This window comes from Colobus angolensis, unplaced genomic scaffold, assembly GCF_000951035.1.
Source record: "Colobus angolensis palliatus isolate OR3802 unplaced genomic scaffold, Cang.pa_1.0 Scaffold3, whole genome shotgun sequence".
Taxonomy (NCBI): Eukaryota; Metazoa; Chordata; class Mammalia; order Primates; family Cercopithecidae; genus Colobus; species Colobus angolensis.
In genome coordinates this window covers 15,940,079-15,963,913 of record NW_012116265.1, presented here as the reverse complement: position 1 = coordinate 15,963,913, position 23,835 = coordinate 15,940,079, and the positions used below count along the sequence as shown (strand labels likewise).

General features: G+C 46.4%; 1 protein-coding gene across 2 annotated transcripts in view; it reads left to right on the top strand.

Moving 5' to 3' along the window:
- ADCK1 (aarF domain containing kinase 1) overlaps positions 1 to 23,835 on the top strand; it is a 113,109-nt gene that overhangs the window by 6,575 nt on the left and 82,699 nt on the right. The gene's annotated exons all lie outside the window — the stretch shown is intronic.

Sequence of the window (23,835 nt, the reverse complement as noted above, 5' to 3'; positions counted from 1 at the left end):
CGTGTTAGCCAGGATGGTCTCGATCTCCTGACCTCGTGATCCGCCCGTCTTGGCCTCCCAAAGTGCTGGGATTACAGGCTTGAACCACCGCGCCCGGCCAGCCCCTGCTTCTGAGACACAATTGCCCACTGTGTTTCCCTGCCCCTCTTTCTCCAGCTAACCAGTGCTAAGGACTTTGGCACCCACTGGTGTATCATTCTATGGAGAGCTTGTGGGTTCAGACACAGGGGCAAGGCCTCTGCTTTATGGAATCTGCAGGGGAGGCAGGTGAGGGGTGTCAAAAAAACAGTTGCCTGTCACGTGTCACATGTAAGTCATCTGAAAGGCACTGACACCGAGGCTCCTGGAGAAGTTGACAGTTTTAGGGGATGCAGTATGGAAAGTGCAGCATGGCATTTGACAAGAGAGCAGCACGTGGTGGCTGGCACCAGATAACAGGGTGTAGGCCCGTCTCTGGGAGTTGTGCCTGGGAAGGGGGAGCTGGCTGGCGCTAAGAGCACGAGTAAATACCGCAGGAGTGTTTTCTTCCATTGGAGCGCTTATGCCTTCTTGTCAGCGTGGCTGATAAAGCGATGAGTGAAGAGTAAAACATAATGATCTCAACTGTCAAGCCAGCATCTCCAGGTCCCAGAGTATGTCAGAGCCAGGAGGCTAGCTCCTTAGGCGGTGACTTCGAGCACTTTCAAGGTTGGCGCAGGCAGGCTGGGATCTCAGTGACTCAGCTCTGGAACTGGAGGGCTGAGAGCCACCATGAAGAAGTGTGTTCTAGAGGCGTAGTGGCCCTTTGCTAGGCAGCCAAGGTGGTGGGAAGGGGCTCACATGCTTTGGAGAACCAGATCCCTGGTGTTCAGGATGCTTACAAACTGAGATGTGTGTGAGCTGGCTTATTCATAAAGCATACAGAAGTCACTGCTGGTGTAGACATCTAGGAATGGGGCTGGAGGAGGGAGGATGGAGTTGATTCTGATGAGGGTTGGGGATGTAGTGGATATATACTAGTTTTTCAGCTTAGAAGCCATTCTCATTTTGGGGAACAGCATATAAACTTTTCTCTGGGGAGCCGCTGTATTGACGTATACTCTGGGTTTGGGAAAGGCTTACCCCACCCTTATTAGCCAGGTAATTAGCAGAGTCTATTCTGCTGGCTCTAGAGATTGATTCAGGGAGCCTGAGTACATGAGCCCGTTCTGGCCAGTACGCAGGACTTTTCTGGGAAGAGCCGCTCTCTCTTTTCTGCTGTGTGAGCTGAGAGTGTAAGATGTTGGCTTGGAGCTGTTGGCAGCCATCTTTGCCACTATGAAGGGAAAGCCTGTCTGTGGATGGAGCTCGTATTGCATGGAAATGCATAATTTGAGTTCCTGGATCTAGCTGAAATGGAAGCTAGACTACCACCGGAATTTCAGTTATATCTATCAGGAAATTCTCTTTTTTTGCCCAAGGTGGTTTGAGTTAAGTTTGCTGTTCCTTGCAGCCAAATGGGTCCTTATATAGTGTGGATTCTTGGAGTAGCATACTGGGGTTATTTTTTTTCTTTTTCTTTTTTTCTATGGCCCTCGATTTGTCACTTAAACATGCTGGATCTTTTAAGCATAGATGGAGTGTTGATAGTCACAGGACGGCCTGTGACTCAAGGGGAGAAATGAAATTCAAAAATTTTAGCACCTAAGGAGGGTGCAGAGAGGTTTGGATGTGCTGGGTAGGATTGGAGCCATGTTGGACCTGGAGCCAGGTCCCCTGGCACCTAGTCCTACTCCACTGCCAAGCACCTCTGCTTTTATTTTTTTAGTTTTTTTTTTTTTTTTTTTTTTTTTTTGAGACGAAGTCTCGCTCTGTTGCCCGGACTGGAGTGCAGTGGCCGGATCTCAGCTCACTGCAAGCTCCGCCTCCCGGGTTTACGCCATTCTCCTGCCTCAGCCTCCCGAGTAGCTGGGACTACAGGCGCCCGCCACCTCGCCTGGCTAGTTTTTGTATTTTTAGTAGAGACGGGGTTTCACCGTGTTAGCCAGGATGGTCTCGATCTCCTGACCTCGTGATCCGCCCGTCTCGGCCTCCCAAAGTGCTGGGATTACAGGCTTGAGCCACCGCGCCCGGCCTTTTTTAGTTTTTAAAAGGCTTTTTTTTTTGAGCGAGAGTCTTGCTTTGTCGCACAGGCTGGAGTGCAGTGGCGCGATCTCGGCTCACTGCAACCTCCACCTCCTGGGTTCAAGTGATTCTCCTGCCTCAGCCTCCTGAGTATCTGGGACTACAAGCGTGTGCCTCCACGCCCGGCTAATTTTTTGTATTTTTAGTAGAGACGGGGTTTTACCATGTTAGCCAGGATGATCTCCATCTCCTGACCTCATGATCTGCCCACCTTGGCCTTCCAAAGTGCTGGGATTACAGGCATGAGCCACTGCGCCTGGCCCAATTTTTGTGTTTTTAGTAGAGATGAGGTTTCACCATGTTGGCCAGTCTGGTCTTGAACTCTTGACCTTAGGTGATTCGCCTGCCTTGGCTTCCCAAAGTGCTGGGATTACAGACGTGAGCCACCATCTTTGGCCAGCACCTCTGCTTTTCTATCCGCAAAGTGATGGTGGTGGCCTTTGCCCCTGTTCCTTTTATAAGAATGGACATGAGAAGCTTTGCTTAATTTAACATTGTGGATTATTTAAACCAGCCAGAGAGGAGATCCTGAGCATAGAGTTAGCCTTGATAGCTCCTTATCATTTTAATGAACATGTTAATGATATTCTTTTCTCCTCATTTCTTCTATACATTTATTAATTGGAATTCTTCTATAAGAAAGACCTTTCCCTTCTCCCTTAGTTATTTAATTATTGTTATTATTATTGAGATGGAGTTTTGCTCTTGTTGCCCAGGATTGAGTGCAGTGGCGCGGTCTCAGCTCACTGCAGCCTCTGCCTCCCGGGTTCAAGTGATTCTCCTGCCTCAGCCTCCTGAGTAGCTGGGATTACAGGTGCCCACCACCACACCCGGCTAATTTTGTATTTTTAGTAGAGACAGGGTTTCACCTTGTTGGACAGGCTGGTCACAAACTCCTGACCTCAGGTGATCTGCCTGCCTTGGCCTCCCAAAGTGTTGGGATTACAGGCGTGAGCCACTGCACCCAGCTATTTAATTATTGTTATCACTGTGAACTCATGGATATTTATTTTATTCTATGGGGTCTATGTCCCATATATAATCCAGTCAATACTTTTCCTTTATATGCAAAACAATCATTATTTTATTGCTCAAGTGGTTCCACCTTTGGCCACTGGGAGCGCTTTCAGGTTGGCTCCTCTGTCCTTTTGATATGCCCCCAACCTATTTTGAGCACTGCCTCACATTCTTGTACTGAAAGATACTTCAGGCTTATCCTGTATTTTCTTTGCCCTGGAATCAATTACTTCTCCAAGGAGCCCTGGTTCCTGTTATTGGAGAATGGTATTTAGAAACCAAGATGTGGAGGTTATGTATTCCTTTTGCTACTGGGGTACCATTGCTTCTAGGCCCTTTTAGGAGAGAAGGTGAGGATATATATGTGTGTACACTCACTCACACATACACACACTTCTGTCTTTCTACTAAAAAACTAAGATTTTTTTTTTGAGACACGGTCTTGCTGTGTCATCCAGGCTAGTGGTGCGATCACGGTTCACTGCAGCCTCCAACTCTTGGGCTTAAGCTATCCTCCCATTTCAGCCTCCTGAGTAGTTGGGACTACAGGTGTGCACCAACATGCCTGGCTAATTTTTTAAAGTATTATTTGTAGAGACAGGGTCTCACTGTGTTGCCCAGGCTGGTCTTGAACTACTGGCCTCAAGTGATCCTGATGCCTTGGCCTCCCAAAGTGCTGGGATTCTAGGCATGAGCCACTGTATCTGGGCAAAAAACTATGAACTGATACTTATATCTCCAATTTTAGTCCAACACCACGGAGGCCATGTTAGCATTCTCCTTTTTTTAATATCATCTCTTTCTCTGACAGTGATAAACCTGCCTCTTATCTACAATATATTTCCTTACTTGTTTGACTCTCGTACACTCTAAAATAGTTAAGACCACTGAAGCATTCATAAGCAGACAGTGGCCTAAAATAGGTGAGGTTGAATGCGTTAAGTTGGTATGGGAGCTGAATTTGGAAAGGTGGGTTGATTGGAACATGTAGCCTTGGGGACAAGGTGATTTTGGCCAAGCGAAATGGGTGAAATTTTGAGGATTATCTATAAGAAAAAGATTAATTCAATGTTACTGGAGACTAGGAGAGTGAAGGGACATAGTGGCAAATAGTATTAGAGCTAGGTGACAGAGTGACTCAAGGCCAGGTTTTAAGCCATAGACAATAGGGAGCCACGGAAAATTCTCCAGTAAAGTTGTTTATTAAGCCTTCAGTGATTGAGAATGCTTAAAGTTATTGCATCATTGGATGCCTTTTTTTTTTTTTTTTTTAGACAGGGTCTCGCTTTGTTGCCCAGGCTGGAGTGCAGTGGTGCGATCTCTGCTCATGGCAACCTCTGTTCACTGCAACCTCTGCCTCCCAGGTTCAAGCGATTCTCCCATCTCCGCCTCCCGAGAAGCTAGGACTACAGGCATATGCCACCATGCCCGACTAAATTTTGTATTTTTTGGTACAGGCAGGGTTTCACCATCTTGGCCAGGCTGGTCTCGAACTCCTGACCTCAAATGATCTGCCTGCCTTGGTCTTCCAAATTGCTAGGATTACAGCCACCATGCCTGGCCAATTTTTTTTTTTAATTATGAAATATGAGACAGAGTCTTGTTATGTTGTCCATGCTGGTCTCAAACTCCTGGACACAAGTGATCCTCCCACCTCGGCCTCCTAAAGTGCTGGGATTATAGGTGTGAGCTACTGTCCCCAGCCAGTTATTGATTTTTTTTTTTTTTTAAACACCAGTGCCACTTGCCAGCTTTTGTGTTGGACAGTGGGTAGAAAGTGTGTGAACCTGCATGTGTATATGTGTCTGTGTGTGTGTGAGAGAGAACAAAAACAGGAACCTTTTCTTTTTAAAATCAGAGTTATAATGTCGGAGGGGACCTTGATTGCTACTTTGAGTGTGAAGTTTTTTAACTAAGCTCAAATTCTTGTTACCAGCTAGGTCCCTGGGCTTCTGTGGTATCAGATGTTTCAGGTCAGTAGTATGTGTTTGTTCGGTTAGTTACTATAGTGCCCGATATTTGGACTACAAGTAATGATTAATATCCTTCTCTTCCTTGTCTGAGAAGCAGAGTCAGGGAGATGCAGGACCCTGCCAGGTGGTGATCAATATTCATCAGCTTCATTACTGATAGACACAGGGTTGAGCATATAGTCTGGGGTCTGGAGCAAGTGAGCTTGCTGAACTTCACCCCTGGATTTGAGAGGCTTACGTACCCAGGCACAGACACGGCTGGACAAGACTCTCAGTTGGGGTACTGCCTCTTAGAAGAGGAAGGAGCTGAAAATCAATGCTCTGCAGATAAGCAGATCCCCAACGGAGGGGAGAGAGGAAGGGGTGAGCTGAGCAAACTCTGTTTCTTCTCCTAAATTCCTTAATCTGATTGGTGATTATCTCTCCCACAAGGAGTGAAGGAGCGGGAGAGAGAGGTCCGGAGCGTTATGCATACTAGGGCTCCCTCCGCATGGTTGTGGGAAACATAGGGATAGAATGTTCTCCTGTAGTACCACTGATGGTGGGAGGGGAGGTAGCTGTAAATCTGCTATAAGAACCATTTGTTTCTAAAAAATTCTGCTAATCTTTACATCTGACTTTGTTTAGGAACATAGGGTGCTTTGGGTTCGAGTATGGGAGATCTATTTTGACATTACTAAAATCTGCACTTAGAGACAAGAGTCAGACACTGTCAACTTTTATTTTATTTATTTATTTATTTTTTTGAGACAGGGTCTTGCTTTGTTGCCCAGGCTGAAGTGCAGTGGCATGATCTCGGCTCACTGCAGCCTCGATCTCCTGGGCTCAAGCAATCCTCCTGTCTTGACCTCCCAAAGTGTTGGGATGGGATTACAGGTGTGAGCCACAATGCCTGGCCGCCATCAACCTTTAGAACCACGGGATATGGTAGACTGTTTTGGAGAAAAAGGGACTCTAATTTCTGGCCTGTGGATATTGGTTGGAGGGGCAGAGTAAGGGGCTAAGGTCAGGTGACAACTCTATAACTATTCCATTGCACTTGAGAAAGACGTCTTGGGCATTAGCCAGCTCAAGCCTCTAATGTACAGATGTGGAAGTAGAGTTCTGGAGAGGTGATGTGATTTCTTCTTTTTCTTTTTTTTTTTGAGACGGAGTCTCACTCTGTTGCCCAGGCTGGAGTGCAGTGGCGTGATCTCAGCTCACTGCAGCCTCTACGTTTTGGGTTCAAGCAATTCTACCTCAGCCTCCTGAGTAGCTGGGACTACTGGTGCATGCCAACATGCCTGGCTAATTTTTGTATTTTTAGTAGAGACGGGATTTCACCATATTGGCCAGGCTGGTCTCGAACTCCTGACCTCATATGATCCACCCGCCTCAGCTGTAATTCCCAAAGTGCTGCGATTATAGGCGTGAGCCACTGCACCTGGCCAGTGATGTGATTTCTCACGTCCCCAGCAGGTGTGTAGCATATCATGAACTTGATCTTGATGTTCAGATATTGCCCAGTCTCATGTTCTTTGCTCTTTTTACTCTGTCATCTCCCTGTATATTTGCTTCCAATCTGGGGAAAAGCACCAAGTTGGACAGAAAGTAGACACAAAGATGCCTGTGCAGCAGTTCTTGCCAACTGGCTGCTGCTGCTGGAGTCACTCCTCCTACCTCTTCACCCACCCTCCTCTGAGCCTGAGGTTCTGCTGCTGCCTGGGATGGATTTGGGAAACACCGGAGGAGGAAGAAGGGCAATAGAGCCACCTCCCTGAAGTTCCTTTACTCATTTAATCAATAAAACAGTTAGCTCAACAAATATTTGGCATTCCCCTATGGAGGGGAGGGTAGACCCTTCAAAAGGAATTGATAGGTGCTAGCTCTTTGCTTCAGGAAAGAGTTTCAACTCCGAAGCTATTGAACAACTGCCAGTTTTGAGGATAACCATCCTACCAATCTAGTGAAGGTATAATTCACTAAGCATTTTAAAGATCCTGTTCGTCTACAAAGGGAACTGTAGCAATGTCTGGTTCTTCAGGAATATTCCCTGAAACCTGGGATCTGGTCTGGCCAAACCAGGACATTTCTTCACCATCCTTCCTTCCATCCATTACTTTAGCCAACTTTAATTGAGCCTGCTCTGTGTCAGGTACAGGGTGAGGGTCAGAGGAGAAAATGGGAAATAAGATTCGACCTCTGCCTTCAAGTTGTCATAGTTGAGGGTGGGCGGGGGGGGGAGGCAGAAGGCAAGAAATTACCAGCTACAGGACTGATATTGGTCTATTATAACTCTGGCCCCTGGTCTGGAATTACTTCTCCTGATCCCTGACAGCAACTAACTTCCAGGCAAGCTGGGCGTGTTGGGGGGTAGCTTTTCTTGGGAGATGGGGCTGGAGTGCGTTCCTCCTGGAGTAGTGGTCTGGGTCTCGTTGAGCCCCAGCTCCTTTGCATGTGCAGCACCTATCGACCTGGCATGGAATCTTTTCAGTGAGTTTTCAAGCATTGCGCCTCTAGACCCGCTTTTGCTGCTTTCATTTGTCATCACGGAATGTTTGCCTGAGAGTGTTCTGCATAGAGGAGGAGAGAAATTGAATCCTTGCTATCTTGGTGACTGGCTTTCTCGGAGTTTGTGATAATTTCTGCAGGAGCATGAGCTGCATTTAATTCGTTCTGGTTGGGTCATCTAAGGACCAGTTCTTTGGAATTAGGGAGACAGAGTCTGTGAGTCTAGCACCTCCTTTTTAGCTTTCTGAATACTGCATCGAAATTTGTGCAGTTTTCCGCAGTGGCCCTGATCTCAAAACCATTCTGATTCTGGAGAATTCTGTAGGAGGAGATTCTTGAGCCTTGATGTGGTCTGGAGAGAAACTCGGTAGGGTCCATGGCCATCAGTGGGAGTCCTGGGGGTAAATGTGGTGGGCCTGGGAGAAAATGTGATTATCCCTGGGGATTGGGCTCACTGTGTGGTGGCTTCTCTGTAGGTCGTAGGCAATCAGGGAAATGCCAGTTACCCTCTCAATTGGTGTAGATTTGTTAGTTACCTAGGGACCATGGCCAACACCAGCGTTTTGTTTTTCCATATCTGTATACAGCTTGTATTTTAAGAAATGTGAAATATTTAAGACCTAAGACAAAGTGTAAAAAATAATTCAGTGATTGCCCTCATGCTCATTGCCCAATTTCAGAAATAGTACCCTTTACCCATGCAGTTATAGCCCATGGGTACTTCTTCCCTGACTCCAGCTTTCTTCCTGCATATCCAGAATTAAGCAGTATTTTAAATTCATTGTTTGTTATTCCCACACACTTCTTTATAACCAACTATTCAGGTATTTCTGTGATATTTTTCATCCTGTTGACACTTTCCTTTACTTGGCTTTGTTCTAAGCAAAAATATCTGTGAAATTACAGGTTTGATTTTCTCTCTCTCTTTGTCTATCTAATGCATATGCAAATAAACATTCTGGGTACCAGCTGAAATTGCCTCTTGTACCACCTTTTGCATACCATCACCACTGCAAGGTCGTACTTTGAGAAACAAGGCTGCAGCATCCTTAGCAGATGCTGCTGGGCTACGCCCTGGCTTGCACCCACTCTTGCCTCGATCTTTACCCCACTGTGTTTGGCTACTCTCTTTCCAGCTCTTCTCTTTTCCTAGCTCACACTGTTTGTCTCCTGTGGCTGCTTTAGGATTGGAGATGCCTGATGTGATGGTATTTGCTGCTGTGGTTCTAAAGCGGTGATCTTTTCCAAAGGCCACAGCTATAATGAAACAAAGTAAACCCCTGGGTTTTTGGTGGTATGAGCCCATTGCTGTGTGCTGGGCATCTCTCCATTCTGATCAGCACACAGTTCCTCTCGTGTGCCTGTCTGCAGCTCCCTCACCTATGTGGGCTGCCTGGACACGTGGGTGGGCTTCCTGCTACTGCACAGCTGCCCTCCACTTGCCCCTACCACCTGGTTCTACAGGGTAAGTGGAGCAGGCAGAACACCCACCTCTGCAGAGAAGGTCCTGCATTGTGAGGACTTGCACTTCTAACAAGGCCCTCTGTGGGGCAGGAGCCGGAGTAACCCTGGTTTCAGCCTGCCCTTGCCCATCTCAGACCCTATCCCAGACCAACCCAGGCTGGGATTTTCATTGCTGATTGCTTTTCCCACTGAAAACCTCTGGCAGTTTTCTACCTGCCCTGGACTGGGTGCTTCTGAGCTGTTTCCACCTCTGCTGGAAATGGATGTGGCAACATGATGAGAGATGCGGGGTAGGCATAAGCTAGGACTTCCCTGTGGCTGAGGCAATTTAGTACTGGAGTGCATAGAAGTATCCTTGGTCTAGGCTTACTAGTTACCTAGGGACCATGGCCAATATCAGCATTTTATTTTTCCATATCTGCATACAGCTTGTATTTTTAAAAATGTGAAATATTTAAGACCTAAGACAAAGTTTAAAAAATAATTCAGTGATCACCCTCATGCTTATTGCCCAATTTCAGAAATAATACCTTACCCATGCAGTTGTAGCCCGTGGGTACTTCTTTCCTGACTCCAGCCTTTTTCCTGCATAACCAGAATTAAGCAGTATTTTGAATTCATTGTTTATCATTCTCATGCAACAAAGCCAAGTGTCCTTCACCCAGAGCAGCTATGAAGTCTGTATCTGGAGGGCAGCTTTCTAGAAACAGAAGAGGTTTTATGTCTGGCATCAAGGTGGGAATGGGACAGCACCCAGGTTGTTCCCAACCTGTCAGACAGTCAGTCACCTTGGGGGCCTTGGTACATATTCCTTGGTCCTGTACACTAAAGATTTATTGTCAGTGATTCTGAGGTAAGGCCTGGAAAGCCTCACTCTGGTGTCCAGGCTGGAGTACAGTGGTGTAATCATGGCTTACTGCGTCACTGCAGCCTCTGCCTCTTGAGCTCAGTTGATCCTCCCATCTTAGCCTCCTGAATAGCTGGGACTGCAGGCTTGCACCACCATGCCTGGCTAATTTTTGTAGTTTTTGTAGAGATGAGGTTTCGTTATGTTACCCAGGCTGGTTTAGAACTCCTGGGCTCAAACAGTCCTCCTGCTTCGGCCTCCCAAAGTGCTGGGATTCCAAGCATGAGCTCTGCCAAAAGCCATATTTTTAATGAGTTCATCAGGTAGGCTTCTACTAAGGTTTCAATGGGTCTCTCCAAGTTCATGTTTTAGAAACTTAACCTGCAAAGCAAGAGTGTTGAGAAGTAGGACCTTCAAGAGATAATTAGATCATAAGGGCTCTGCCCTCATGAATGGATTAATGCTGTTACTGTGAGAATGGGTTCACTTTGGGTACCTTCCCTCTCTCCCTCTCTGTCTCCACCCACAATCTCCACCCTTTCATGGGCTCTCTTACTCTTCTACCTTCCACTATGGGATGACCCAGCAAGAAGGCCCCTGCCAGATGTGGATCTCTTGGTCATGGGCTTCCCAGCCTCTAGAACTATTTAAAACAATGTTTTGTTTTGTTTTGTTTTTAAAAAGTGATCCAGTCTCAAGCATTTTGTTATAGCAGCACAAATGGATGAAGATGGCTTCTGCTGCACTGTACTTAGGGGGCTCTATTATCTCATTTAATTTTTACAGTAGCCCTATGAGGTAAATACCATTGTTATCATCCCTGTTTTACAGATGAAGAAACTGATGAACAGACAGATAGAGTGACTTGTTCAAGGGTCCACAGCTAGCAAGCGGGTGTATTAATTTCCTGTGATTGCCATAACAAATTACCTACAAATCGGGTGGTTTAAGGCAATAGAAGTTTATTCTCCTACATTTCTTCAGGCCAGAGGCCCAAAATCAAAGAGCCCCCAGGACCATGCTGCCGGTGGGAAGCATTCTAGGGAAGAACCCTTCCTTGCCTTTTCTGGAGGCACCAGGCATTCCTGCAGCTGCATCACTGCAACATCTGCCTCTACCTCTACCTTCTCTCTCTCTCTCTTTTTTTTTTTTTGAGACAGAGTCTTGCTCTGTCATCTAGACTGGAGTGCAATGATGTGATCTTGGCTCACTGCAACCTCTGACCCCCGGGTTTAAGCAATTCCCCTGCTTCCTGAGTAGCTGGGATTACAGGTGCCTGCCACCTTTTGTGGCTACAGGGGAATCAACTAATTTTTTGTATTTTTAGTAGAGACGGGGTTTCACCGTGTTGGTCAGGCTGGTCTTGAATTCCTGACCTTGTGATCCGCCTACCTTGGCCTCCCAAAGTGAGCCGCTGCGCCTGGCCTACCTCTTGTTTTTAATAAGGACGACTGTCATTGGATTTAGTGTCCACCTGGGCAATCCAGGATGATCTCATCTTAAAAATTCTTTTTTTTTTTTTTTGAGATAGTCTGGCTCTGTTGCCTAGGCTGGAGTAGAGTGGTACAATCTCTTCTGCCTCCTGGGTTCAAGTGATTCTCCTGCCTCAGCCTCCTGAGTAGTTGGGATTACAGGCATGCACTACCATGCCCGGCTAATTTTTGTATTTTTTTGTAGAGACAGGATTTTGCTGTGTTGGCCAGGCTGGTCTTCAACTCCTGGGCTCAAGTGATCTGCCTGCCTCGGCCTACCAAAGTGCTGAGATTATAGGCGTGAGCCACCATGCCCAGCTTCATCTTAAACATTCTTAATTATATTTGCAAAGGCCCTTTTTTCTGATTAAGGTTACAGTCACAGATTACAGGGGTTAGGTCACGGACATATTGTTTTGGGGGCCACCGTTCAACCCACTACGGGAACTTAGATTTAATGCCAAATGGTGCAGCTCCTCAGGCTGTGCCTATAAGCACTCTACTCCCCGGCTCACTAATCTGGACTGGATGAGCTCCCAGGGTTCCTCCAGGCCAGTGGTCCATACAGCATGGGGTTCTGTGTTGTATCAGGGCATCAGAGCCATCTGTCAAGCCTCAAGACATCAGTGTTTTTTCCTCCCCCTCTCTCCCATACCCTCAGCCCTCTGCAACGTCTGAAACCCTTTGGGCTGTTCATCTTGGACTCAGAAAATTCCCATGCATTAACATGTTGACGAAGTTAGGCTGCAGGTGCTATGAGGACAGACTCATACTGGGTGGATGAGATGTGTTTCTCTTGCCTCAGTGGCCACAGCTCTAAAATGGGAATCGCTGGAATAGCAGGGCTAGATGGAAGGCCATAATATAACTAATAAAATTGACGGAAGGCATTCCACAGCTGTAAGGGTGATCGAGATGCTTGTTAACAGCAGTAATAATCTAATAGCCTGCTCTTGATTTCCCACTTCTCACTGTCTTGGCCCCAAGCAGCTATTTTCTACCAAATTAAAATCCACTCAGCTCTCTTCCTGTCCCTGAATAAAACTACCCTCAAAGCTCTTGCCTGTTACAGCAAGACTTTTTAATAGACTTTTCCTTGTAGAACCGTGAGACATATGTCCAATTAGCCGAATAACTTCACTTAAATATACAAATAAACTGTTCACTGATAACAGCAAGACATATGTGAAGCTAATTTAAGGCAAGGTGGTTCAGGAACTGGGGTGCTGTCCCTCCCACACCCCCAATCTGTCTTTAAGCTTCTCTTCCTTCCAATTTGTTATTATTATTTTTGAGACAGGGTGTCACTCTTGTCACTCAGGCTGGAGTGCAGTGGTGCAATCATGGCTCACTGCAGCCTGGACTTCCCAGGCTCAGTTGATTCTCCCACTTCAGCCTCCCAGGTACCTGGGAATACAGGCGCGTGCTGCCATGCCCGGCTAACTTTTTGTATTTGTAGTAAAGATGGGGTTTCACCATGTTGCGTAGGCTGATCTCGAACTCCTGGGTTCAAGCTATCCACCTGCCTTGGCCTACCAAAGTGCTGGGATTACACTCGTGAGCCACTGCACCTGCCCCCCTCCAGTTTTTTGCTTATGGAAAAGACCTTTACCCCCCAACCCCCAACATGTTATAGGATGAAGGGGGATGTCTCTGCTGTGCCTGGTCACAGTGCAGAGTATCTAAGCTACTATTCATTCAGCCAATTGTTCAGTGATATTTATTGAATGCCTACTATATGCCAGGCACTGTGTGGGGTGCTGGGTATACAATGGTCTGTTCTTGGGAGGACAAGAGATAATTCACAATGATGGAACTCAAAAGCACATCCACTCCAGGAGGATAGGGGACTTGTTTGTATTGCCTGCTGCTGTGTCTGCAGCACTAAGAACAGTGCTTGACACACACACAGTGGTCTCAGTGTACACTTTTCAGGAAATCAATGTGGTAAGTAAACAAGGTCATTTTAGCTCTTGCTGAGTGCCCTAAAGGAGATAAAATGTAGTCACCGGATAAAGAGTGGCTGAGAGAGAGGCTGGGAAGGGCTCTCGCGCATGACGTTTTTCAGCTGAAACTGAAGAATGATCAAAGAACTATCAAGTGAAGGGCTGCGGGGAGACTGTTAGAGGAAGAGGCGGGGCCGGCCATGTGATTACGAGGACTAGTGCAAAATGAAAATGCTGGGCCCTGGCTGGGCGTGGGGAAACCTCCCTTCCCATGGCCCTGCTGCCCCAGTCTTCAAAGGATGGGCAGCTCCCAGGAAATGGCAAGCTGTGTGCTGGGGCGTGCTCAGGATCTGGATGCGGGTGGGTGAGAGGTGCCTGCCAAGCTGTGTGCTCAGCTTGCTGTGGCTGTTCTAGTTTAGGATGGGGCTGGATAACACGTGGCACCTGTGTGACCCCAACTCTCCGCATGCCTGTGTCAAGACCACCTGCAGGGACGGAGAGCAATGGCACAATGCAGGCCTCCCCTTCCTGGTGCACTGGTTGCAGAGAGCAGTGATGGCAGTTAGAAGTAGGGAGGTGGGGCCAGACGTGGTGGCTGGCCTGTAATCCCAGCACTTTGGGAGGCCGATGCAGGTGGATGACCTGAGATCAGGAGTTTGAGACCAGCCTGGGCAACATGGTGAAACTAAAAATATAAAAATTAGCCAGGTGTGGTAGCACGCGCCTCCTTAGCTACTCGGGAGGCTGAGGCAGGAGAACTGCTTGAACCCAGGAAGTCAAGGCTGCTGCGAGCGGAGATTGCACCACTGCTTTCCAGCCTGGGGGACAGAGTGAGACCCTGTCTCAAAAAAAAAAAAGAAAAAAGAAGTAGGGAGGCAGGGTGGAGCCGGGAGCCGGTGGAGGCAGGGAATGGTCAGCCAAGGAGGTAGGACTGTGGAGCTGAATCTCCCAGCATACCTTCCTTTGTCCCATCAGACTTCACTTCCAAAACACAAATTCAAAAATTTCAAATTCAAGAATAGCTTGAACCAGGGAGGTGGAGGTGGCAGCTACTAATACAGTAGCTTCCTATGACTGTATTAGTTTCCTGTGACTGCTCAAATGTTCACAAACACAGTGGCTTCAAACAATACATTCATTCTCTTATAGTTCTGAAGGTCAGAAGTCTGGAACGGTTCTTACTGGGAGAAAATTAAGGTGTCAGCAGAGCCGCGATTCTTCTGGAGGCTCTAGGGGATAATTCTTTTCCTTTTTTTCCCCCCAGCTTGTAAAGGCTGTCCACATTCCTTGGCTCATGGTCCCATTCCTCCATCTTCAAAGCCTGTGACATCTGGCTAAGTCCTTCTCCCCCTTCCATCTCCCTGGCTCCCTTCTGCCTTCCTCTGCCACTTATAAAAGCCCTGGTGATTACACCAGGCCAATCTGAGTAATTCTGGATAATCTCACTATCAAGGTCAGCAGATTAAGAAATTAAACTGGCTGTGTGTGGTGGCTCATGCCTGTAATCCCAGCACTTTGGGAGATTGAGGTGAGTGGTTCACTTGAGGCCAGGCATTCAAGACCAGCCTGGACAACATGGTAAAACCCCATCTCTACTAAAAATGCAAAAATTAACCAAGCATGGTGGTGTGCACCTGTAGTCCCAGCTACTTGGGAGACTGAGGCATGAGAATAACTTGAACCAGGGAGGTGGAGGTGGCAATGAGCCGAGATGGTGCCATTGCAGTCCAGCCTGGGTGACAGAGTGAGACTCAGTCTGAAAGAAAGAGAGAGAGAGAGAGAGAGGAGGGAGGGAGGGAGGGAGAGAAGCAAGGAAGGAAGGAAGGAAAGAAGGAAGGGAGGAAAGGAGGGAGGGAGGGAGGGAGGAAGGCAGCAAGGAAGGGGAAAGAAAGAAGCCTTCATTTCTTCTGCAGTCTTCATTCCCTGTGCCATGTAAGGTAACACATTCATAGATTCCAGGGAGCTGGACGTGTACATCTCAGGTGGCAGGGGCATTATTCTGATTTCCACAATGACTGCAGGGCATTAAACCACATGTGCAGGCTTTCTCAATGCAGGGCAGCTGCATGCCCTTGTAGCCAGCCCTGGAGAGGGAACTGCAGGCCTAAAAGCCCCGACGACGTGGCAATGAGCTTGGCTCACTGAAGGGCATGGAAGGAGGCCCGAGTGATAGACTAGAGTGAACGATAGGGCATGTGGTACAAAATGAGATGAGAGAGATGGGCATAGGTCAACGGAACAACACGGAACCCCATGCTGTATGGACCACTGGCCTGGAGGAACCCTGGGAGCCCAGGTCAAGAACACAGGGCCTCCTAAGCCACAGTGAAGAGTTAGGAACAGCAGGCTGGAATCTGATATTGGATCTTTAGGGGGGGGAAAAAAAAACTCTATATAAAAAATTTCAGATGTAATTAAAAAGTGTGTACAATAATAGGCTGAACCCCTATACCTGGCACCTAGATCTAAAATTTGCCAAGCCAGGCTTAGTGGTTCAGGCCTGTAATCCCAGCACTTTGGTTGGGAGGCTGAGGCAGGTGTGTCACTTGATGTCAGGAGTTCAAGACCAACCTGGACCACATGGTGAAACCCCATCTCTACTAAAAATACAAAAAAAAAAAAAAAAAATTAGCCAGGTGTGGGTGTATGCCTGTAATCCCAGTTACTTGGGAGGCTGAGGCAGGAGAATAGCTTGAACTTGGGAGACGGAGGTTGCAGTAAGCCAAGACCACTGCACTCCAGCCTGAGTGACAGAATGAGACTCTGTCTCAAAAAAAAAAAAAAAAAAGAAAAGAAAAGAAAAGAAAAGAAACATTTGCCAGGCCAGGCATGGTGACTCATGCCTGTAATCCCAGCACTTTAGGAGGCTGAGGCAGGAGTATCACTTGAGGCCTGGAGTTCTAGACCAGCTGTGGTCCCAGCTACTTGGGAGGCTGAGGCAGGAAGGTCACCTAAGCCCAGGAGTTCGAGACTGCAGAGAGCTATGATGGCACCATTGTACCCCAGCCTGGGCGGCTGAGTGAGATCCTGTCTCTGTAAAACAATCAAACACAACACACAAACAAACAAAAAATTTACCATAATTCTTTCATTATTATTATTATTTTTGCTGACAAATTTAAGCAAATTATAGAAATCATGGCATTTCACCTGTAGTTTCAGTGTGCATCTCTAAAAACTGACATTTTTCTAAGTTATCATGTGATTATCTCAGCTAATGATATTAACAGGAGTTCTTTAATTTCATCTCATTTCTATGTGTGTTCACTTGTCCCCGAAATGTGCTGCCTGTTGGTCTTCACATTGTCCCTGAGCTTTGTGCCTATTTTAGCTGTCTCTCTGAGGTTAGAGTGAGGCCTTCTTCCCTGTATCTTTCAGGGTTCTTTCTTTCTTTCTCTCTCTCCTTCCTTCCTTCCTTCCCTCTCTTTCTTTTTTTTTTTTTTTTTTTTTTTTTTATGATGGAGTCTCACTCTGTCACCCAGGCTGGAGTACAGTGGCATGATCTTGCCATTTCCATCTCCTGGGTTCAAGCAAATCTCCTGCCTCAGCCCCCAGAGCAGCTGGGATTAACAGGTGTGCACCACCACGCCCAGCTAATTTTTGTATTTTTAGTAGAGACAGGTTTCACCATGTTGACCAGGCTTGTCTCGAACTCCTGACCTCAAGTGATCCACCTGCCTTGGCCTCCCAAAGTGCTGGGATTATAGGTGTGAGCCACCGTGCCTGGCTGAGCATAGTATTTCTTTTTCTTTTTTTTTCTTTTTCTGAGACCAAGTCTTTTTCTGTCATCCAGGCTGGAGTGCTGTGGCTGAAACATGGCTCACTGCAACCTCCACCTCCTGGACTCAAGTGATTCTCCTGCCTTAGCCTCCTGAGTAGCTGGGATCACAGGTGTGTGCCACTAGTCCTAATTAAAAAATTTTTTTGTAGACATGGGGTCTTACTAAGTTGCCCAGGCTGGTCTCAAACTCCTGGCTTCAAGTGATTCTCCCATCTCAGACTCTCAAAATGCTGGGATCACAGGCATGAGTAACCTTGTCTGGCCAGAGTTTTGTTTTCTGTTCTTTCCCACCAGCCCCCAAGAGCCCAAGGCTGTGAGGAAATGAAGAAGACTGCTGTCCCACATTCAGGCCCGTGGCCTGAGCAAGCGTGGTGGGGAAGGGAAGCAGGCTGGCTGCTGCATTCTCCTCGCGGCCTAATGCTTGTTTTTCTTGTCTGTAATTTCCATTCCAGAGATGCCCTCACTCTTCTAGCTGCTGAACAACTGTTGAGAACAAATTAATTATGCATCTTCTCAGTGTGTGTGATTAAGGGGCAGATGGAGGGAAGGGTTCTCTTCAGCTTTTCTGGCAACTGGGTTCCCAAATGGATACTTTCCAGACCAAAGAGTACGTGTCCTGGGCTCCTGTGGGCATCTGGGTTTGTCTGTTGGTAGCAGGCTTGCTCACTGACAGGCAGAGTCACAAGTTGCCAGTAATAATATTATTAATCCCTTAAATTTGCAGCTCATTTGCTGTTTGCTGAGGGCTTGTACAGTCACATCAGCGCATTTGTTGGGATTTCAGGGATGCTGGAACAACTTTCTTTGCTTAATTCTTCCCTAAATCATTACTGATGCTTGTAATTCCACCATTAGAAAGTAATTCCTTTGGCTTAAAATCTGTTATTTATTAAAATGCAAGTATCCTTGGCAGCTGTGTAGTATGTTTTATGTTTTATGTTGTATGTAGTATGTTCATTAAGCTTTCTTAGCCACTAGCAACTGCCCTCTCCAGATACCCCCATCTGCCACCTTCCTTTTAGGATGGGCTTCTCTGAAACAGAACTTACATTTGGAAACTGTCCCATTTCATAGAAATCTGCTCTAGGTTAGTTGCTCTGGCTGGAAAGAAACAGGTAAAGAAATTCCTGCCAGGATGTCAATGACTGATCATAATTTTTTTCTTTCTTTTTTTTGTAGACAGAGTCTCACTGTTGCTCAGGCTGGAGTGCAGTGGCGTAATCTTAGCTTACTGCAACCTCTGCCTGGAGGTTCAAGCATTTGGGTTCAAGCAATTCTTGTGCTTCAACCTCCCAAGTAGCTGGGACTACAGGCACACACCACCATGCCCGGCTAATTATTTTTTATTTTACTAGAGACAGAGTTTCACCATGTTGGCCAGGATGATCTTGATCTCCTGACCTCATAGTCCACGCACCTTGACCTCCCAAAATGCTGGGATTACAGACGTGAGCCACTGCACCTGGCCTGATCATAATTTCTTATGTTACCACCTCTAGGGAATATTCTCATTTTGACTGGAACTTTCTGGAAACAATGCTTAATGCAAAGGAACCGGTGTCCCTTCATCCTATCATGTCAGTGGCTTTTCTTAGCTCTCTCCTCTATTGGACTCCCTTAGAGTTGGCAGTGTGGCGAGCAGGCCCTGTCAGGTCCACTGAGAGCAGACTCGGTCTGTGTAACTCAGACTGAGCGTTGACCTGGAGTGTAGTTCACTGGGACAGGGGAGAAAGTGGAGCTGACCACATAGATGATGGTGGGACAGACTGTCCATCTTGCAGAAGGAAGACTGAGGCATAGAGACAACAATCTACTTGGAGTTGGGGCTAGAATTAAAATTTTGTCTTTAGAACCCCAGTAACGGTTGTAGGTTTTTAGAGTCAGAAGACATCTTAGAAACATCTAGCTCTGGGAAAGCAAAGACATTTCCTTTGCAAACTCCAGTTGATTAGTAGTGGTTGAGTGCAGGTTGGAGAATAAGCAATTCATCACCTGGACTCACTGAGTGCGTGCTGTGGTTGATTAGTGATGTCTGATGTGTGGCACGGGCGCAGTAACGGAGGAGAGGCACATATGCACTCACTTGCTCTTCCTGACTCTGCTCAACTTCTCAATTTACAGATGAGCTGAGGTCCAAGAAGCTGAGATGATTTATTCAGGATTGCATAAGTAGGGGCAGTAATTGGCAGAATTGTCCCAGAATCCAGGTCTCTTGAGTCTTGATTCAAACTTTTTCTTCTGAAGTGTACTGGTATTCTAAGAGGTATTTCATTATTGTCTTGGAGTTAGACTGCCGGGATTCAGAGCCTAGCTCTGCCACTAATTAGCTGTGTGGCCTTGGCCGAACCATTTAACCTTTCTGAGGCTTAACTTCACCATCTTATAAAGAGAGGATAATAATTGTGCCTACCATATAGGATGGTTATGGAATTAAATGAGAAAATACATGTATAAAGGGTTCAGAGTCGGGCCTAACACATAGTAAATACTTAATCCATGATAGGAGCTCAATTAAAATGTTCCTTTTTTTTTTCCTTTTTGTTGAGACTGGGTCTTGCTCTGTCCCCTAGGCTGGAATGCAGTGTCACAATCTCAGCTCCCTGCAACCTCTGCCTCCCGGATTCAAGCAGTTTTCCTGACCCAGCCTCCTGAGTAGCTGGGACTACAGGCACATGTACCACCACACCCGGCTAATTTTTGTATTTTTAGTAGAGATGGGGTTTCACCATGTTGGCCAGGTTGGTCTCGAACTCCTGGCCTCAAGTGATCTGCCCACCTTGGCCTCCCAAAGTGCTGGGATTACAGGCATGAGCCAGTGTGCCCGGCCAAAATGTTCCTTTTTAAATTGCATTGTCTTTCTAGATTCTTGGTGGACACAGATACAAAATCATCCCCTGCTCACTCCTTCTGAAGTATCCCTCAGAGTTGGCCCTCAGAAATAGTTGCTTCTCTTTCTTCTCTGTGGTATGCTCTGGAATCATTTGGGTTTGAAGTGCTCCTGGAATTTGTAATTTCATAATGAAAAGTCCCACAGTACTAATAACCAGGTGTGAGACGGTGCTGGATCTGTAACTACCTGTGGCTCTGGGGCAGTTTTTGCTATCATACTTTACACCCCCGAGAAGTTCATTTTGGTTTGGGTGTGTGATGCCACATGGGGCCTCTCTTGGCCATTTTGCTTAGTTGCTCCTCTGACTGGAACGTCACTATAACATCTCCTTCCTACCATCTCTGCTCCCCTAAGCCAGTGTATCTTCTCCCACCCACCCTGAATCTCGTTCTTAGACTGGACCTCAATAGCCAGCTGGTGCCAGCCCCCTCTTCTCACAGCTGCCTCTCCTATAGTCTTGGAAAGCAGGGCCTAGTCAGAGCCTAAACCCAAAGCTATGCTATGGTCCTCTCCCCATCTTAATCCAGCCATGCAGGACCCTGGGTAACTGTTCCCTTTGGGTGACCCTGAGGGGGACCCAGAGAAGACTTGAGAAGCAGGAGGAGTCCATGACTGTCCTGGAAGCCAAGCCTGGTGTGATGGGGCTTTGAGCTGACCCCTGTATGATTCAAGACAGGAGTGTGGAGGGCTCTCTGGGTGTCTTGTGATGGGCAGGTGGCTCTCATTGAGTGAATCATCTGTGATTCCACATCCTGACTGGTTTTTGGGAAAAACGTCTGTTCTGGATCCTCCAACAGAGACCCTCTTGGGGTCTGCCCAGCTGATCCCCGCTAAGAAAGGGTGGAGTGGGGGCTGGTGGGAAGAAGGCCTTCCCACTGGGGAACAGTCAAGTCATTGTCCTTGACATTGGAAAGCTCTGTTGCTCTGGGCCTCTCATTGGGTCCCAGCCTTGTTTGGTTGCAACCTGGCCATGTCTAGGGTTGCTTCCCTGCTCTTTCTTCTGTGGACCCGAAGCGGAGCAGCTGATCATATCCGTGGAGCTACTGCATGGGCAGAAACCCCATCTTCTCCAAGAGAGGCTCAGACAGAAGGAGGATTTTGAGCCACCCTGGGGAAAGGAACTCCTTGCTCTGTCCTTCATCCTGGGATTGTGGAAGGCAGTAACATCACTTGCTTTTTCTTCTAACTTATGAGGAATGTGTAACGGTGTGGACAGGCAGAAGAGTGTAGAGAAAGACAGTATGTTTTGCAATTAGAAGACAATGTTTCAAACCCTGAATCTACTATTTACTGGCTGACTAACCTTGGTAAGACCTCTAACTTTTTGGAGCCCAACTTCTTTCATCTGTGCAATGAGGAGAATGATAGTACCTATCTCAAGGGCTCTTACCTGGGTCAGGTGAGATAATATGTGTGAAAGACTTCATGCATTTAATTTAAATTTAATTTAAGCAATCAATTAATTAATTTATTTATTTAAGATGGAGTTTTGCTGTATGGCGCAAACTGGAGGACAGTGGCACAATCTTGGGTCATTGCAATAACTGTGTTATTTACTTTTCTTCCTTTTTTTTGAGATAGGGTCTCACTTTGTTGCTGAGGCTGGAGTGCAATGACATGATGATGGCTCACTACAACCTTGACCTCCCGGGCTCAAGCAGTGCTCCCACCTTTCAGCCACTCAAGTAGCTGGGACTACAGGCATATGCCACCACGCCTGGCTAATTTTTCTTTATTTTTATTTTTTGTAAAGATGGGCTCTCACTATGTTGCCCAGGCTGGTCTCGAACTCCTGGCCTCAAGTGATCCTTCCACCTCAGCCTCCCTAAGTGCTAGGATTACAGGCATGAGCCACTGAACCTGGCCTTGGTTTTCAAATATTTGGGAATTTTCCAGAGATTTTGTGGTTATTGATTTATACTTTGGTTCCATTGTGGTCAGTGAAAATATTTTATATATTTTGATTCTTTTAAGTTTCCTGAGATCTGCTTTATGACTCAGAATGTGGTCTGTCAGCTGCACGTGGTGGCTCATGCCTGTAATCCCAGTGCTTTGGAAGGCTGAGACAGGAGGATCACTTGAAGCCAAGAGATTGAGACCAGCCTGGGCAACATAGTGAGACTCTGACTCAACAAAAAATTTTAAAAAATTGCTTGGGTGTGGCGGTGTGTGCCTGTAGTCTCAGCTACTGGGGAGGCCAAAACAGGAAAATCCCTTGAGGCCAAGAGTTCAAGGCTGCAGTAAACAATGATGGTGTCACTATACTTCAGCCTAGGAGACACAGTAAAACCTTGTCTCAAAAAACAAACAAAAAGAATATGGTCTCTCTTGGCAAATGTTCCTTTTATGCTTGAAAATAATGTATATTCTGCTGTTGTTGGACAGAGTGTTCTATAAATGCCACTTCAGATTGGTTGATAGTGTTCAAGTCTTTTATATCCTTACTCATTTTTTATCTATTTGTTATATCATGTATTGAGAAGATATTGAAATCCCTGCCTATAAAGTGGATTTTTCTGTTTCTCTTTGCAGTTCCTTTAGTTTTTTTGCTTCATGTATTTTGAAGCTGTGTTATTGGGTGCATAAATGTTTAGGATGATATGTATATCCTCTTGATGGATTGATCCCTTTGTTGTTATGAAATGATTTTCTTTATCCCTGATAATATTCTTTTCTCTGAAATCAATTTTGTCTGCTATAAATATAGCTGTTTCATCTTTCTTCTGATTAGCATTGGCATGATATATCTTTTTTTTTATTTTTTTTGAGACGGAGTCTTGCTCTGTCACCCAGGCTGGAGTGCAGTGGTGCCGTATCTGCTCACTGAAAGCTCCGCCTCCCGGGTTCACGCCATTCTCCTGCCTTAGCCTCCCAAGTAGCTGGGACTACAGGTGCCCGCCACCATGCCTGGCTACTTTTTCTTTTTTTTTTGTATTTTTAGTAGAGACGGGGTTTCACCATGTTAGCCAGGATAGTCTCGATCTCCTGACCTTGTGATCCACCTGCCTCGGCCTCTCAAAGTGCTGGGATTATAGGCGTGAGCCACTGCGCCCGGCCCGATGTATCTTTTTTTATCCTTCTATTGAGTTGGTGCAAAAGTAATCACTGTTTTTGCCATTACTTTTAATGAAGACAGCTATTTTGCACCAACTCAATACATTTAACCTATTTGTGTTTTTATATTTGAAGAGCATTTCTTTTAGGTGGTGTATATTTGGGTCTTTTTTTAAAGTTTTTTGAAACGGAGTCTTGCTCTGTTGCCCAGGCTGGAATGTAGTGGCGTGGTCTTGGCTCACTGCAACCTCCGCCTCCTAGGTTCAAGTGATTCTTCTGCCTCAGCTTCCCAAATAGCTGGGACTACAGGTGCGTGCCACCATGCCTGGCTAATTTTTGTATTTTTAGTAAAGACAGGGTTTCAACATATTGGCCAGGCTGGTCTCGAATTCCTGACCTCATGATCCATCTGCCTCGGCCTCCCAAAATGTTGGATCTTAAAATCGTATAAGAATCTTAAAATCGTATACTTTCATTTCTTCCCAAGTTTTATGCTATCGATGTAATACTTGCCTTTATGTTATAAACACCACATTACATTGTTATTAATTTGGTTAAGCAATCATTTTTCTTTTAAAGATATATAAAGTATAAAAAAGTTCTTGGCCGGGCGCTGTGGCTCAAGCCTGTAATCCCAGCACTTTGGGAGGCCGAGACGGGTGGATCACGAGGTCAGGAGATCGAGACCATCCTGAGCTACACGGTGAAACCCCGTCTCTACTAAAAAAAATACAAAAAACTAGCCGGGCGAGATGGCGG